Source organism: Ursus arctos, unplaced genomic scaffold (assembly GCF_023065955.2).
Source record: "Ursus arctos isolate Adak ecotype North America unplaced genomic scaffold, UrsArc2.0 scaffold_29, whole genome shotgun sequence".
NCBI classification, from domain to species: domain Eukaryota; kingdom Metazoa; phylum Chordata; class Mammalia; order Carnivora; family Ursidae; genus Ursus; species Ursus arctos.
Window position 1 is genome coordinate 20,827,251 of NW_026622974.1, and position 18,004 is coordinate 20,845,254.

At 33.3% G+C, this 18,004-nt stretch overlaps 1 protein-coding gene across 1 annotated transcript in view; it reads right to left on the minus strand.

Moving 5' to 3' along the window:
* EYS (eyes shut homolog) overlaps positions 1 to 18,004 on the minus strand; it is a 1,472,707-nt gene that overhangs the window by 1,267,425 nt on the left and 187,278 nt on the right.

Here is an 18,004-nt window from a genome sequence, read left to right on the forward strand (position 1 = left end):
TCTATACCAGATGAAGAATTTAAAAATCACCTATTATTTGGGATAAAACGAAAAGGCATAAAGAGAGAAAGGCTGGAGACAAAGTTACATTATGATGCCATCAAATGTAGATGGAAATTGTATCAGGTATGTGGATAATTTTAATAGTATACAAAAATTCAGGTTAAATGATGTGCGATAAATAATAACTGGGGTGGGAGGAGAATATAGTAATCCAAGACAAAGAAAACAGGTGTTTTCCACGAAGAAATAAGAATCGAAGGGGAGGGGCGCCTGGGTGGCTCAGTCGTTGAGCGTCTGCCTTTGGCTCAGGGCGTGATCCCGGAGTCCTGGGATCGAGCCCCGCATCGGACTCCTCTGCTGGGAGCCTGCTTCTCCCTCTCCCACTCCCCCTGCTTGTGTTCCCTCTCTCGCTGGCTGTCTCTCTCTGTCAAATAAATAAATAAAATCTTAAAAAAAAAAAAAAGAATCGAAGGGGAAGAAATAATTGAATAACTGTTTTTTAAAGAAGAAAATAGAGGGTGTCTAAAATCTATATGACTCAACCCAAAATTTTAATTCCAGCTAAAGAAATATTAGCTTTGGCTTACAGCTTTGTATTCTATGAACTTTCTCATATGGTAGTCTCATATGGTAGCTATTTACATTTAAATTTTATTTAACTATAATTAAATAAAGTTAAAAATCCACTTTCTCAATCTTTTGATTTCAAGTAATCAAAAACTACATGTGGCTAGGAGATACTGAATTGTACCATGCAGATATAGAGCACTTGACCATTGCAGAAAGTTCTGTTGGCCAGTGCTGTTCTAGAAAATCACTCTGAGGAAATAAGAGGTGGTCGGAAAGATTTACGCAAAAGGAATGTTATCTTAACAACACACAAGGAAGAAATTTTTTAAAAATCCAATCATATTATATAGCTTAAGTGAATTATAACCATAAAAATTATGAACCATTTTAAACTATTATTTGGAAAGAAATTCCATTAGAAAACATTCCCACAACGTGTGAAAAAAATGTATAATTAACTATTTGCGATGCTCTTAATTTGGGAAGGTAAAAATGGGCTTACATGTATTTTTGAAATAGTATTAATATATAATATCAATACTAGTTATCTCTAAGTGGTAGGATTGTCCAGTATTTCTTTTCCTTAAAAAAAAAAAAATTCTTATTTGTCCTGCTATAAAAGCGTTATTTATAGCCAGTCATGTTATTTTATAGTTAGATATAAATTCCTTTAAAACAAGATGGACATATATATATGTCTATAATGCAAGTTAAGTGAACTAGAAATTGTCAAATTATTTAAAACAGTACTTTGAAAGTGATAGTGTATTGTCTATGGAAGAGTGAACTGTCTCCCCATATGCACGCTTGCCGCTCTGCAGAAGGCTTACAACTCGTTCAACCACAGTGAACGTCAGGACACTTTTCTAAGTATTTGCATTGAAATTTTGAGAAAAACATCCCCTTGCTTTTAAAATAATTTGAATTCAAGTCTCTACAACTAGCATTCCTTTGTCAGTGCAGTAACCTAAGATAGATTTACATGTAAAATATTATAATTTTTCATATATATTTGGAAAATACGTAATAAAATTCTCAGAGTTCTTAAATCAGGAATAAAAGGCAAAGATGAAATATTTATATTCATCTTTTAGTTTATGTTTATATATTTATGTTCCCGATTTATAGGGTAATTTGTCTGTGAGGTTTGCCTTAAATGAGTAAAACAAATTTATAGAATATGTGTATCTCTACACATGTCTATATGCCAAAAATTCATAGTACATGAATATCCATATCATATACATATAATTTCTTAGTACCACAATAAACAGCGTATCACAAAATATTAATTTGTATAAATGTATAAAATGTTGCAAAAAGAATTATAAATTGTATTATCACAATATAAAATTAATATAAACAAATATACTACATAGACCAAAGAAGGTCAAAACATAAATAACACTTGTGTAAATTATAAAACAAAGTACTACTTTGTCATAGTGGTAAAGGCATTTTTTCCTATTAGAACATTTTGAGTGAAAATAATATAGAATGTCTAAAGTGGAAGAAGTACATGGTCTGGATAAGCTTTATAAAATTCTATATAAATACCACATAAACAAGAACTTTAAAATTGTTACATGATTAGTATTCAACAGTCCCTGGTATAATGCAAAAACATATTTTCTTAAACTGTAATACTTTATTATGGCTCTTAAATATTCTCTAAACCTAACATGCACATTAATTATAAATATCAAAATGTTTTTGAAAATGTATTTTCAGTGACTTATTTCTATAGCCTATATGTTATGGCAAGTAAAGATCACAATCATTTTCTAATTCATCTAACATGCAATACATCTATCACCAAGTTAGTGAAATCTTTATTTGCATAAAAGCTACATTTAAAACTAATGAATCATCAAACTTTACATCAGAAACCAGGGATGTACTGTATGGTGACTAACATAATGTAATAATAAAACATTAAAATAAAAAAAAAAAACAATAGCTGGAATTAAGACTTCAGTAAATGTCAGCTAAAAATACAAAAAAATAAAAATAAATAAAGGATAGCTTAACCAAAAAAAAATATTTTAGGAATCTGAGTGATGGAATGAATAGAAATAAAGATACGTAATTAATATTCTAAAAAAAAAGCTACATTTAAATGTGAATTGCTGAATCATATTAATTATATAATCAACCAATCAATCTAGAAGGTATTGAACAAATGGCCCTCATCAATGCTGCCTAATACTATGATCCATTAAACAGGACCACATGAGCAAGGCAATCAAAATATTTTAATCTGGCATCTAATTAGGATAAACAGAGAAATATGAAATGATCCAGGGTCCATCTTTAGCGATGTACTGTGCTCCTGGGAAGTAAATTAATCTTATGGGATTGTCATCTAGAATCTGAATTAAATGTATTATTTTCAGCAGATCACATAATTTCTTGATTGTTTTTACATATATAAATTTAAAACTATCAATTTTAAACAATCTCCAAATCTAATATCTATGGTCATTTCATTCTATGAATATAGAGGTATCACAGATGGCAATACCTCTTTCAAAAAAAAGGGATGAATTCTAAAATGCTGGGAGTTGTATCATCACTTATAATAATGTATCAAACATTTAAATATGAAATTAATTTTTTTACATTTTATAAAAATTGTCTAGTATAATGAGAATATATATAATTAATTTATATATTTAAAAATTATAAATTATTATATTATTAAGGAGATTATTTTTAAAATATCAATAGATATTTACCACATCCTCTTCTACTTGTTTCATTTTTAGTGGTGATCAAACCAGACCTGAAGCCAAGTGAAGTAATGGATAGTAGCATTAACAGAGGAAGAAAGCTCCTTCAGTTAGGATAATCATTGAAGGCATTTCTGAGAAGGTGATAGTTCAACTGACAACTGAGCAAGAAAAGCCATGGAAACAGTCACGTGAAAAACCTTGTAGGCCAGAAATAAAGGAATACAAACAATCTTCAAGACCAAGGGTGTGAAGGGCAGCCAGACAAATAAAACTGAGCTGGAAAGTTAAGCCAAGAACAAAACATACCAGAGTTTCCTGGGCCATGGGAGGAAGTCTAGATAGTATGGTAAGAATACCAAGCTCCCACCAGGTTAATAATATTATCTGATTTAAATATACACTAAATATACTCTGACTGTTATGTGAAAATGAACAATAGGGGAAAGAGTGGAAGTATGGAGATCAACTATGAGATATTTTTCATTGTCTCAGCTGAGAGATACTGATAACCTTGACAGAGGAGGTGACAGCTAAATTAGAGAATAAAGAATAGGAGGAGAATAAAATATAAATTTTAAAACAGAATCAACTGGGTTTGTTGGGGTATTGTATGTATGATCAGTAGAAAGATGGTATCAAGCCTTCTTTATTTTTTTTTCCTGTAGTTTTTGGGTAAATCAATATAAACTTACTAAGAGAAGGAAGGCGAGCACAAGAAAGCATGAGATATAGCGGTGGAACATCAAATGCCTCATTTTTGGAAGACTGTGCTTAATTCATCTGTTACATATATGTTCAAAGAGGTATCAAAAGAGATGTATGAGACTGACTCTTAAAGAAATCAATGACAGAAAACTTAATTTTTAATTATTGACATACAGATAATGTAAGACATATTTGATGCTCACAGTTCTCTTTCCCTTCCCTGATTTGGTGATTTCACTGAAGTAAGTGTATAATTTTGAAATGTATGATTTGGAGTTTGGGCATATGACTTGCTTTAGCCAAACAGAACATGGGTGGAAATGACAGTGTACCATCTCTGAGCTTAAGCTCTTAAGAGGTATCAAGTATTTTCACTTATCCTTTTTATGCTTGTACCATCTGCCAGGAAAAGTCATGCCCTGGGTATCTGTTGGTTCTGAAATGAGAGACACATGGAATAATTCTGAACCAATCCTCAGCCTGTTGCATAACTGTCCCAGTCACCCTGGAGATCTTTGAGCAAGACAAATACATGGTTATAGCTCTAAGCTATAGAGCTTCAAAGGGTTGTTGCTGTACAGAAATATCTCACCAGAAATATCACTGAAAGGCATATAAAACAGTAATTCAAAATAAGATCATCTGGGTTAGAGTGTAGAAGAAAAAGAGAAGAAGATTCAAGACTAGGGCAAACCTTCTTTTTGAGGCCTGGTAGAAGACAACGAACTAGCAGAAAATGTTTTAGAAATATCAGGGATATAAAAGTAAGATAAGGCAAGTGAGCACTGACAGAAATCAAGATAACTTCTTTCAAAAAAGTAAAATAGGACAATTGTGCAGAATGCCAATGAGCAGTAGAGAGAGATGAGGACAGAGAAGTGTTCATCCCTTAATTATGATCTCAGTGAATCCTAATTTACATAGGAGATAGATCTTCCAAATTTGCACAAATTGAAGCATATAAAAATATACTAAGGGGCTCATAATCTTCAAGTAGATTTGTATGACATTTAAATCAAGAAAAAATAAAGCCTCATGTACACACACACACACACACACATTTAGTAGGAACACATTACTATAGGAAATATGATTTCACAAGAATCCATCAGACTTAAGATCCAAAATAAAATGGGATAAAGATAAAGACTGTTGATTGGTGAAGCCATGAAGAATATTCCACAGCTTAAGCTATATTTGTGAGCAGAATGCAGTAGAGGATTTGCAAGTCTGCTTGGCAGAGTGCTGGAGTATTAACAGCTGAAAGAAAATTAATGACTTTACTTTCTTCTACTGAGTTTAGAGAAATGCTTTTTTTCAAACTAAGAAATCTAGCTTTCAACAGATATTCTAAAATCTTCCATGAGATTCCCAGTGCATTACGGAATGACAGTGCAATTATTTAAAAAGTATCCCACTAATCCAGGAATAGAACTAGTGACAAAACTTTAATTCTTCATTTACTCAGCACATTTTTATCACGTACCTAACAATATACAGATCACTCTGCTAGGTAGCACGGGTAAAACTGTGAACATAAATGAGCATAATTATTGGCATCAACTAATCAAGGCAAAGTAAGAATAAAATAAAAATATAACCATGAAAGTATTACAAAGATGGATGTTTAGTGTTAGGAAATATAATATGACCCAGAAATTCCACTCCTATGTAAATACCCATAAGAACTGATAATAGGTGTTCAAAAAACAAAACAAAACAAAAAAACCCAAACAAAACAAAATCTCCTCTACAAATTTCAGCAAAACTATTCACAGTAGTCAAAAGACAGAGGCACAGTAGTCCAAATGTTCATCAGCTGATAAATGGATAAACAAAATGGATACCACTGGTAGTATATCAAACAATGGATATTATTCAGCCATAAAATAAAGGAAATATTGACACATGCTAGAGCACAGATGAATCCTGACAACTTTATGCTAAATGAAAAAGCCAGACACAAAACAACACACTTGTACAAAATGTTCTAGAGTACAGGGGCACCTGGGTGGCTTAGTGGTTAAGAGTCTGCCTTCGGCTCAGGGCATGATCCCGGCGTTCTGGGATCGAGCCCCACATCAGGCTCCTCCGCTGGGAGCCTTCTTCTCCCTCTCCTACTCCCCCTGCTTGTGTTCCCTCTCTTGCTGGCTGTCTCTCTCTGTCAAATAAATAAATAAAATCTTTAAAAAAAAATGTTCTCGAGTACAAGACATGTCCAGAATAGGCAAATTCATATATAGAAAGCAGTTTACTGGTTAATTTCATTAGGGCAATGAAATTGTCTGGATCTAAATAGTAGTGATGGTTGCACAGCATTATGATTTTACTAAATGCAAAGAATTGTACACTTCAATTTTTTAAATGGTGAGTATGTTATGTATATTTTACCACAACACACACACACACACACACGCACCAGTGTAGATTCAGAAATCCCAATTTCTGTGTTCAAATCCTCGCTTTGCCATTAATTAGCTGTGTGATCTTGGACAAATAATTTTGTTTCTATTTGCCTCACCAATAAAATACAGTAATTTAGTACTCACCTCAGATACTTGTTATAAGAATAGAGTTAATTCAGTCAAAGGCACCTTAAACAAATGTCAACATATAGTAATCATCCAAGAAAAGGTTAGACATTACTGTAAATACTTCGCCATATTCCCAAGAAGAATAAGAAATGTTTAAAAATCAGTGAGGAAAGTGAGAGAACAGCAGATTCTAAAGCACTAAAAATGGATGTACAAACGAACTCTACGAAGAGAATGAACAAGTAACTTGCAGAATGGGGACAAAAAAATTTTAAATCATACATTTGACAACGGGCTTATTAGACTATATTAAAAAAGCAAAAATCTCTCACAACTCATAAACAAACAAAAACAATTCAACAACAATTTCATTGAACCAAAGGGAGAGAACTGAAGAAAAGAGTGTTCTTCAAGAAGAAAAAAAAGCATCTTTCAAGAAGAAAAGAGTGTTTTTGTTTATTTTTCAGGTTCACTGATTTATAATTGACAAATACAAATTGTGTATATTTAAGGTGTACAACTTAATGTTTTGATTTACGGATACATTGTTAAATGATCACCACAATCAAATGAAAAAATCAAATTAGTTAACATATCCATTATCTCATTTAGTTAGCATTTTATTTTCTTTTCCTTTTATTTTGTAGTGAAGACACTTAAGACCTACTCTCTTAGAAATCTTGAAGTATACAAATCAATACAGGATTAACTATAGTCACCATACTGTGCATTAGATCTCCAGAACTCCTATATGTGACTGATTTAACACAGAATAATGGAAAAGGTGCTTTATTAGATGCTACTGAAATATCTTGTAAGATGAAGGTCGAAAAATATCCATTTTATTTGGCAAGATACAGACCATTTGAGTGCAGTGATGGAGGAGGAAGTCCTAATTAAGTGGTTTAATGAGTAAGAGATAGGCAAAGAAAGAAGACAGAGATTTTAGACAGTCACTTAAATACATTTTTCTATGAGCAAGAGATTTATATGAAGATACTATGTGTATTCGGAGATAGGCAAAGTGTATTGCTTTTTGTTTGCTCGTGTTATATAGTGGTGGTAATTTGAGCATGATTAAAAGCTATTAGAACGGACCAAACTGTGAGAAGTCAATTATATAAAGGAGAAAATGTATGATTAATAAAAAAAAAAAAGTTGCAGAGAAAAAGCAATAGGATCTCACCCTTTGGAGAGATTCGGCAGATGATAAGAAAGAAGGCTCTCTAATTCTAGCAGAAGGAAAAAGTGCAGGTGAGGGTAGATGTAGGCTTTCTATGGTTTGGCTTCAACGAAGAGGAAGAAATTGATGGATAAGGATTTTCTTTTCTTTCTAAGATTGGGGTTGGGTGGCAAGTAGCAGAATTTAGAGGGTGAAGAAAAATGAAAAAAACATATACACATATAAATATATATACACACACACACACACACACATGAATTAAACTAAGTGACATGAATTAAACTAAGATACTAGTGTGATATATGGGTATTTTCTTGGATCCATTTTAGATTTGGACTCATGGATTTGCTGCAAGATAATTTACTTTATTCTGAAATAATAGAGTTTTATGTACTGCCCAACTGAAGGTGCAGAAAAAGTAGACAGGATTTTGAGAGAGATCTGTGACACATACATAAATTGTCAAGGAGTCTTAGAGAAATGTTCTTAAAATTTTCCACCACATCATCTAAGGCATAAGGAGAAATGAGAATAAAGGGAAGGTTGATGGATTGGTAGGGAGTATAGGGGTCAATGAACTATGAAAAGAGAATATTTGTACAATAGCCGCTTGAGTAATCGAGGGTAGAATGCATCGCAGGCTACTTGCAGTTTAAACATCTGTTCTTCTCATAACACAATAGAAGCATTCTAAAGATAAATTAAGTGATCAAGTTCTTAACAGAATGAGTCACAGTTCTTGCCTTTGCTTTACTCTCATGTAATTTTCTCCTAGATTAATTACATTGTGTTCCTTAATTTTTTTCCATAACTGGACAGATTTTAAATACAAAATAGGAAAAAATACAAATAACTGGTGAATGATAGAGCACTGAGTCATCTCCATGGATTTAGCAAACGTGTAATAAGAAAAATGCATTAATGCTCCTCCCCAAAGTTATTTCAATAGAGTACCTTAGGTTTTAATACCTCTTTTTAAATTTCATATTAGTTACTAATTCCCATCTCTTAAAAACATTTTAAGATAACAATAAAAATTATTTTGGTTAAATATAATTATCAACAATATAAAATTTATTTTCATGTGTCTGTTTATTAGGGTCCTCTAGATTTGAACAATGAGGCTACCTCACATGTGGAGAACCTTTTCACACACCTCAGTGAAACAATGATGACACACAATTATGTTCTTTTGAGTCATATTCTTTTTAGAGTCACGACTGTAATTTGACTATCCATCATTTATAGAAGTAGAAATTTAAAATTTTCCAGTAGTGATATATGTGTCTAAGCTATCATTGTTTCTAAAAAATGTATTTTATTATTATTATACAGATCAGTGACTTACTCTTGTTAAGTGATGTTTCACTTGTACTGCCAATGTCTGAGGAAAAGCAAAATTAAATATATATTTCATAGGGAAAAAATTTTTAAATTCCACTTAAAACTGCATATTGTATATATATATTATAAATATATACTATTTATGTATAAATATGTGCATTTATACATAATATATGTATTTATACATAATATATGTATTCATACATAAACTTGTTATACATATTTACATATAAGCATATAAACATATAAATATATATTATTTAATACACATACACCTATACTATATATAGAGAGCCAAATGTTTTAAATATTCAGAAGATAAAAAGGAAGAGATCCCTAAAACTTAACATGACGAAACCAAGAAAACAAAGAAAAATAGCTTATTTAATGAACTCTTAATGGTTAAAAGAGTTAAGTTCTAAAATTGCCCTGTGTAAGAAAGGGGGGTAATCAGAAGGGGGAATGAAGCATGAGAGACTATGGACTCTGAGAAACAAAATGAGGGCTTCAGAGGGGAGGGGGGTGGGGGAATGGGACAGACTGGTGATGGGTAGTAAGGAGGGCACGTATTGCATGGTGCACTGGGTGTTATACGCAACTAATGAATCATCGAACTTTACATCAGAAACCAGGGATGTACTGTATGGTGACTAACATAATATAATAAAAAAAACATTAAAATAAAAAAAATAAAAAATAAAATAAAATAAAATTGCCCTGTGTAAATTCCTTCCCCATCCTGTTTAAAGAGAGAATCACAGGATGACTCCTTACCAGTTTTCTAAGTAATATTTTCATATGTTGGCAGAGAAAATTATCATGTAGGCTCAAAACCAATGAAGTCTATGAGTACCATAGATTCCATTTTTTTTCTGCTTTGAACATGAATATAACATGAATATACATACAGAAAGGATGAGTGGCAAAGAATGAATTTGCTCTTAAGCTGTGAGAAGATTCTATGTCAGCCTTTTTCTTCTGAAGTGTTGCTTCATAATTAGATTTAACAACAAAACATTAGTTAATACTTTCTTAGTGAAAAGAGATTCCCTCCTTTGAAGGGCTCCAATAATATATTTATGATTCCTTAAAATCCTTAGCTACCAAAGAACCTGTAGCTAGCCACTTGATTTAAAGATAAAAGACATTCTTAAGAGAAGTCAGAAAATGCTAGTAGTAGTATGAACATTTCCAAAACACTGTGCATGAAAGAAATGTTTCTTCTGAGAGTAAGCTGGAAAACTCAGGCAGCAATTAGTAAGTCCAATCTATCTGGCAAAACTGAAAGGTAATATTTAAGGATTGCTTTAAAAAATGCTCTGCATTCATTTCTGCTTGTCTATAAAATACACTACACAAGTACCTAATCAGGTCTGTAGAAAACATGGGGAATTATATCATACACAGTTTGCCAGCCCTTCTTTTTTCTTAAGTTCTAACAAAAGTATCTCTAAACAATCAGACTTAAGTTAGTATATATGTGTGTTTGTGCGCCCATGCACATTATCGCATGGTTTAAGTTATTAGAATTGTGGATGTGAATATCCAAAATTATCTTTTTTCATTATATTACTAAGTATCATTAAAAAGTAAGATAAAATTCTTTGATTTCCCATAATTGAGGTAATATTTACAGTTAAAACATCAAATTCTTTGAGCTGGGGAAAAAGATGATTTAAACATTTCAATGGTTTTAAGGTGGTTGTTTTTTTTTTTTTTGTCCATTCTTCTATTTACACTTTCATTCATTTAGTCGTTAACTAAATATGATACACTATCTATGTGCCATATACTGTACTAAAACGTGAGGGTAAAATCACAAAAACTGTATATCCTTTACAAGTATTACATATTAACTATGTTGACATTTATTATATAGCACAATAATGCTTAACTATTTTACCTAATACTATTTGACAGAGCTAGAATACTTGGTAAAGATCTTTGAATATGGTATATAATATGCTGTTGCATTTTTAAGTACGTACATGGATTTTTATAAGAACTTAAAAATGTAACATTTAAATGACTTCTTAATGTAAGTATGTGTGGAGGTATTTTTAAGATTAAACATGTACATATAAGGCTAATAATCTACTTCCTGCATGTATACATCTGCCTATACAGGACATTTCATATACATGGAATCATATTATATATAGGGTGTTTGTGTTCCTTTTCTCCCTTACATAATGGTTTCAAGATCCATCCATGTTGCAGCATGAGTCAGTACTGTTGAGTCCCTCTAGTGAATTTTTCATTTCAATTATTAAACTTTGCATTGACAGACTTCCCATTGTGTCTTTTTTATAATATCTGCCTCTTACTGATATTCTCTATTGGATGAGAAATTGTCATCATGCCTTCCTTTAATTACTGAATCCTAGTTTCCTTTAGTTCTTTGAATATGTTTACAACAGCCGCTTGGAAATCTTTGTTGCCTAAATCCACCATTTGGACCCCTTCAAAGGTAGTTCCTATTGTTCCCTTTATTGTTCTTTGTCTAACTGTGCATGGGTCACATTTTCCTGTTCTTCTGCCTCTCTCCTGATTTTGTTGTTGTTGCAAACTGAACATTTTAGATAATATGTTTATAGCACCTCAATACAGATTCCATCCCTTCACCTGGTGGTGATCATTGCTGTTTCCTTGGTGATTTGTTTAATAACTTATCTATTAACTCTCTGAAGTATATTTTCTGCAATAATTTCTGGGCTCATTTTTTTTCCTTGTTTTTATGTTTTAGCCAAGCTACTAAGAGACAATGCCCATGGGGTTGGGAGTGGTGGTGAGGTATGAGCCATTTACTTGTGAAAGGTTCTGTTTAAATCCCCTTAGCCAGTTTGATTTTTACCCTTTTACTATTGGGGCTGCTTGTGGCTTGGGGCTGCTTGTGGCTTGGAGCTGCAAACATTGTTCAGAGAGATTTTGTACTTTTGATTCACATCAACTGGAGACTATTAGCTCAGAGATTACCTCTTTGATTGCTCCTTAGAGAGTGCTGCCTTGGGCATGTGCAATCTTCCAGACTGCTGGGGATAAGGGATAAGTGTTATTTTATTTTCAAGCATGACTCCTTTAGGAGTCACCCTCTGGGTTAGGGTAGCTAATTGTTCAGTTAGTGTTAATTTAAGAGGTTGTGTTTAAGCTCCTTGTGCCACTGAGGCTTCTGCCCTATGTTGACAGATCTGCTTGTGGCTTGGGGAATGTTTTCAATTCTATCCCAGGTTCTGTTGTGATTGTTCTGAATGGGGGCAACCTAACACACACACACAACCTTCCCAAACCTAAAACTGATCAGGATTGCAGGAAGGTTCTTCTGGGGTCTCCTGGATTCTACTAAACTTTTGGCTGCTCTGTTTTTTTTGTTTTGTTTTGTTTTGTTTTAAGATTTTATTTATTTATATTTGACAGAGAAGGAGACAGTCAGCAAGAGAGGGAACACAAGCAGGGGGAGTGGGAGAGGAAGAAGCAGGCTCATAGCGGAGAAGCCTGATGTGGGGCTCGATCCCATAACGCCGGGATCACGCCCTGAGCCGAAGGCAGACGCTTAACCGCTGTGCCACCCAGGTGCCCCAGCCACCCAGGCACCCCTGCTCTGTTGTTTTACTTGTATTATAGACCTACTAGCCTCTTAATCGCCATCCACTACGATCTCCATCATTTTTGATAATACCCTTAGGCATGAATTTCTCCATTCTCTTCCAAATAAAGTTGGTATCCTCAGGAAAAGCTGCAGTCCTTTGGCTACTGCACGAGCGCTGGAGGCAGAACTTGTGTTTCTCAGAGTGGGTACTGGCTGGGGTGAGGGGGTAGCCCCTGATCATTTTAGCTTGCTGCTTTCAGCATGGAGGTTCCATGAGCTAGGGCATGGGCAGTCAAGGCCCCATATTTCTACCATCTGTCAGGAAGATCCTTGCCATCCCTAAGGAAGAACTTATTATCAGCAGGGATTGTGTAGAATAAGAGAGATCTGTTCTCTCTGCATACCTGCCTGGAATAGAGATTTAGGTAGCACCAAACTGGATGCTGTGATGAAAAACAAAGGCAGCCTGCATCTCCAGAGGTGAAATCACAGCCTGTCAGTGGGAACTTAGAACAGAGAGAGCCCAGATATTCTTGGCTACACCTGCCTGGAATAGAGCACCTAGGGGAGGACTTTGTAGTACAGAATTGGGTGGTGATGTGTAGAACAGGTTATGGCTTAAATAGCCATAAATTCTTGCTGTTCCTATCAAGATTTAGTATCCTTTTAGGACAATTTCCATAGACTTTAAGTGATTGTTTTATTAGAATTTTCACCAGTTTGTTGTTTTGCTGGGGAGAGACTCCACTCAGTTACCTACACTGCCAGTGCAGAGTCCCCCAGCTGTTTCGTTTATTGTTTTTGTTTTTAATTTCAAATACCAATCATTCATTCCTGTCCCCAGCTTCATTTTCCATTATGTTCCCTCTTGCTATATTTGCTCCAGACACACTAAACTATTTTTATAAACTTCTTATTCTCAGCTGCTTCTTTCTTCTTGGTTTTCCATGTGCTCTTCCTCTGACTGGAATGATCTTTGTCCACCCTCTGAGCTTCACCTTATTAACTTGTATTCTCATTTTCAGGTCTCCATTTAAACAACATCCCTAGCCCAGGCTTTTACGTAAATCACTACCCTTACAGACTGCTTCACATTTGCAACTTTTTTTTTTTTAAATGACAGCCTTAATTCATTATTTGTGTTAGTATATTTATTTCTGTCTTCTGGGAAGACTGATAGCACCTTTAAGGTAAGAACTGCTTTTTTTTTCCTTCTTCCCTACTGTATTCCCACAATTCTAGTCTTTATTAATTGCCAGAATCCAGTACGTACATAATAAATACATGGATACCTGAACTTATGTGAGTCACCATAACAACAACAACAAAACAATTATATATAATGAGATTAACAATTCTCTCCCATTTTCTATCCAAGTATTGTTATTAAAAGGATTGAACTAAAAGATCTTACCATAAAAGTCATGTCTCTATGGGCATATAACAGAGAATCCCTCCTCTGGAGTAGCTGGGGAGCAGGTCTCTATTCTTTAGCTTAATCTTCCTGAAAATGTAGACAATTTACCAGGAGATAATCAGAGTTACTACCACTGACCTAAAAGCTTCAAACATTTTGAGAATCATAATCATCCCCACTGGTATTTAAAGTGGATGAACAATCTTCAGGTGGCCCGAAATTGTAGGTAAGACTGGCCAGGTCAGAAGTGGCCTTCTCAGTCTCTCACGCATTTGCTAAACAGGTTTGCCTCAGGTCTGTCCATTAATTTCACAATTACACGATTCTGCATTTAAAGAATTAATTTTTTGGATACTGCTTACTGCAGTATATCAGGGCATTGTTGTATTTATTAAGTTAACTTCAGATATCTCCAAATCTTAAGACATCTTGAGTTATGATAAACTTTTATTCATAATGATGAATTTTATCTATATTTATTTCACCTGAACATTGCTCCTTCTTCTGTAATTTTAAAATTAACAAGATTTTTAAGAAACAAGGAAATATCAAATAAAAATAATTTGTTGGCTTTTTCTAGCACTGTTATATAAATTCATTTAAAACACTTTTTTGATATTGTTAGTTTCTACATATGAGAAGGGATATATATAACCTTTGGAGCTCCAGGTTCAAAAGTGCCACCATTTTTACAGCATTAAAACAGATTTTTCAATTTGAGTCAGAATAATTTATGAAATTAATAAACTACATAATTTATTCAGTCAGCTAATAGGGGTAGATATGTACACAATGTTGGTGTAATATGGAGATAACCGCATCCAATATTTTGGCATCAAAGAAGAACAAGCCCATAATTTGGACTTCAATGAGTTAAAGAAGACATATTATACCTGTTGACATCTGCTATGTTTTAAAATCTATTTAGGTAAGAAATTGGAAGTGGAATATGTAGAAATTCATGCAATTAACAATATGGAAAGAATAGAATCACAGAGGAATCTGCAGCGTGGTGTATCAAAATAACTAAAAGTAGTTCAGGATGGCTAGAGCAAACAGTAAGGGTGGGTGAAAGATATTTTAAGGTGCTTAAAACCCCATCTTTTTAGCACTCAAACTGTCATGGAAACCAAGATATATCAGCTAGCATTGCAAAGAAATATGTAGAATATGATTTTGAGCCAGACGTTCTGCCTTAAAATACTTGGTGGAGAATTTTGTCATGGTTATTACAGAGGATGTCAAGATTTCATTCTTGAACATGTGAAATAGTATAACTGATTTACATTGTTCAAGTTCCTCTTAAATATGCAGAGAGGTTGTCATCTACAGTCGTACTGTGACTGAGCCACATTTAATCTGCTGGAAGTAAATTGAAATAAATGGAATATATATGACACTCTAAAGAGTGGAATGCATAAATGTGCAATGAAAATATGTGGTTAAACTGCATAATAAGATATCATAAGGGAAGAAGCCATAAGAAAAGTAGTTAGTATGAAGATCTGACAATTTTTCTAGTAAAATTACTTCATATATTACATTTCTCTTTGTATAATTAATAATGCTAAGAGGTACAAGCTGACAGAGATAATAAGAAATTGAACTATGAGTTAGGAGATATGGGTTCCAATAACAGCTCTTTCAAAACAATGTTGTCACTTCAGACAAGTCCCTAATAGCTAGAGTTTAGCATTAAAAATTGAGTAGTTTACATTATAATTTAGCGAAAATCTACTTGTTGATATTTGAAATATACATACACCTCTTAAGTGAGTAAAGCAAGATATGTAACAGTATTTTGCAATAAATATTATCATTATTATTAATTTGTTAGTTTGGACCATATCAACATATCTTTAATATGATTAATAACTTCTTAAAGGGAAAAATTCTTAAAGACCCCAGTTATTGACTTAAATATTCGTAATGTTACCAAAATTTCTATATCACTTAAAGTGTACAAAAATAAAATTAGGCATATACATTTCTCAGGCTTACATACTCAATTCAACCATAAACTAAAATCAAATTACAAATTAAATATAAATCTAATAAAATGAAAATTACGGTAACAGTATTACTTTAGCAGATGATAGTTTGTGGCTACCAAATACACACTTACAACACCTGTGTGGGAATTTACCAATGGCATAGTTTCTTTAAATTTTAACAGGTTGAAATTTTATATAGTATAAATACGTCTCAATGCTTTCACTACTTTTCTCAAAGCAAATATGAAAACTTTCTTCAATAGAACAAGCAGGGACACTTTTACTCTTCATCTGACATAAACTAAACATTTATAGATTAAATCTCCCCTTTTAAAAGATTTTATTTGAGAGAGAGAGCAAGAGAGAGCAAGAGCCGGGAGGTGGGGCGGTGTGGTAAAGGGGAGGGAGAAGCAGACTCCCCGTCAAACAGGGAGCCGCATGCAGGGCTCAATCCTAGGACTCTGGGATCATGACCTGAGTGGGGCTCAATTCCAGTACCCCAGGACCATGATCTGAGCTGAAGGAACCTCAACTGACTGAGTCAGCCAGGTGCCCCAGATTAAATCCCCCTTTATCTTTTCTCATAGTCAATACAACTAATATAGTTTTCTGCTAAAGTTAGTAATCAGAAACATATTCTAATGAATATACTGAAACTGAGTAAACTGGGTATAAGGTAGATGCCCTGAAGATTTCAGTTGTGTTTATTCTCCCTTTCCTCTCTTAATTTATCTTTCTCTCCTAAACACAAACACATTCTCATATTTATATTAGACATAAAACAAAAACCTAAAATATAAAGAAGATAATATAGAACTAGGTAACCCTGAAATATATAGGTTCCCAAGAGTCTGCAGATTCCTTTTTGAGAAAAAAACTGAACTTGTGTAATAACTAGCTTTATACTTTGCTCCTATAGCACTATTTGCAGCTAACCAAATGTAACTATAGTATATAAAACTCATTGGCCTCTAATAAAGTCTCTCATCACGGACACTTTCAGGACTGGTTGAAATTCCAACGTGTAAGCAGTGTGAGAAAATATCACTAAATTTTAGAATGTCCCTTTGAAGACAAAACAGTACAGCTTTATATAAGTATAATCTAATGCAGCGTTCTAGTAGACATTTTGTGTTAGTCTAAGGCAATTAAAAGGAGTGGCTTTTGTGCCAATCAGCAAAGAGGGGAATTGAGAAACTTCGGTAGGAAAAAAATAAAATAAAGAGAAATACGCTAGTGCTATATACATTTGTATAATTGTGTGACCTTGGTTAAATGATTTACATCCCCTTGTAAAGGTGTCCTCACCTGTATAGCCATGATAATAATGGCATGTCCATCTAAGATTACTATGAAGTTTAGATAAGGCAATGTCTGTAAAATGTTCAGAAACAATTAACTCTTCTGTTTAGGTCCCATTATTAATACTGGAATACTATCATACAAATTCTTCATTTTCTGAACTAGTAGTCATACATGAAGTGATTTTATAGGTATGAAAGAAAGGTATATGATATACAGTATTTGACGAATGAATGAACTACCACATCTAACTGGTCAGTTGCCATTTTAGCAAGAGTTACAACATGGTAAAGATTAAGACAGTAAAAATTACTAAAATATTTCTAATGATCACAGAAAGAGTCCTGTAAAACCCTGGAGCTACATTTCCCTTTCAATTATCAAGATTAGTTCATAATATAATGGCTTTACTTGTATTTCTATATATTAGGAAACATTTATTTTACAACAAAGTTCAATTTATGTAAGTCATTAATAGTTCAGAATCACAGAACTTTCAAAACTGACAATGTGAATACTGTCTTTTATAAAAGATATTTAGCTATTTTTTAATTCATATTCTTTTAATGCCTTTGTTACATTTTCTACATTCAAATAGTGTTATATAGAAATGATTACCCAAAAAAGCTGT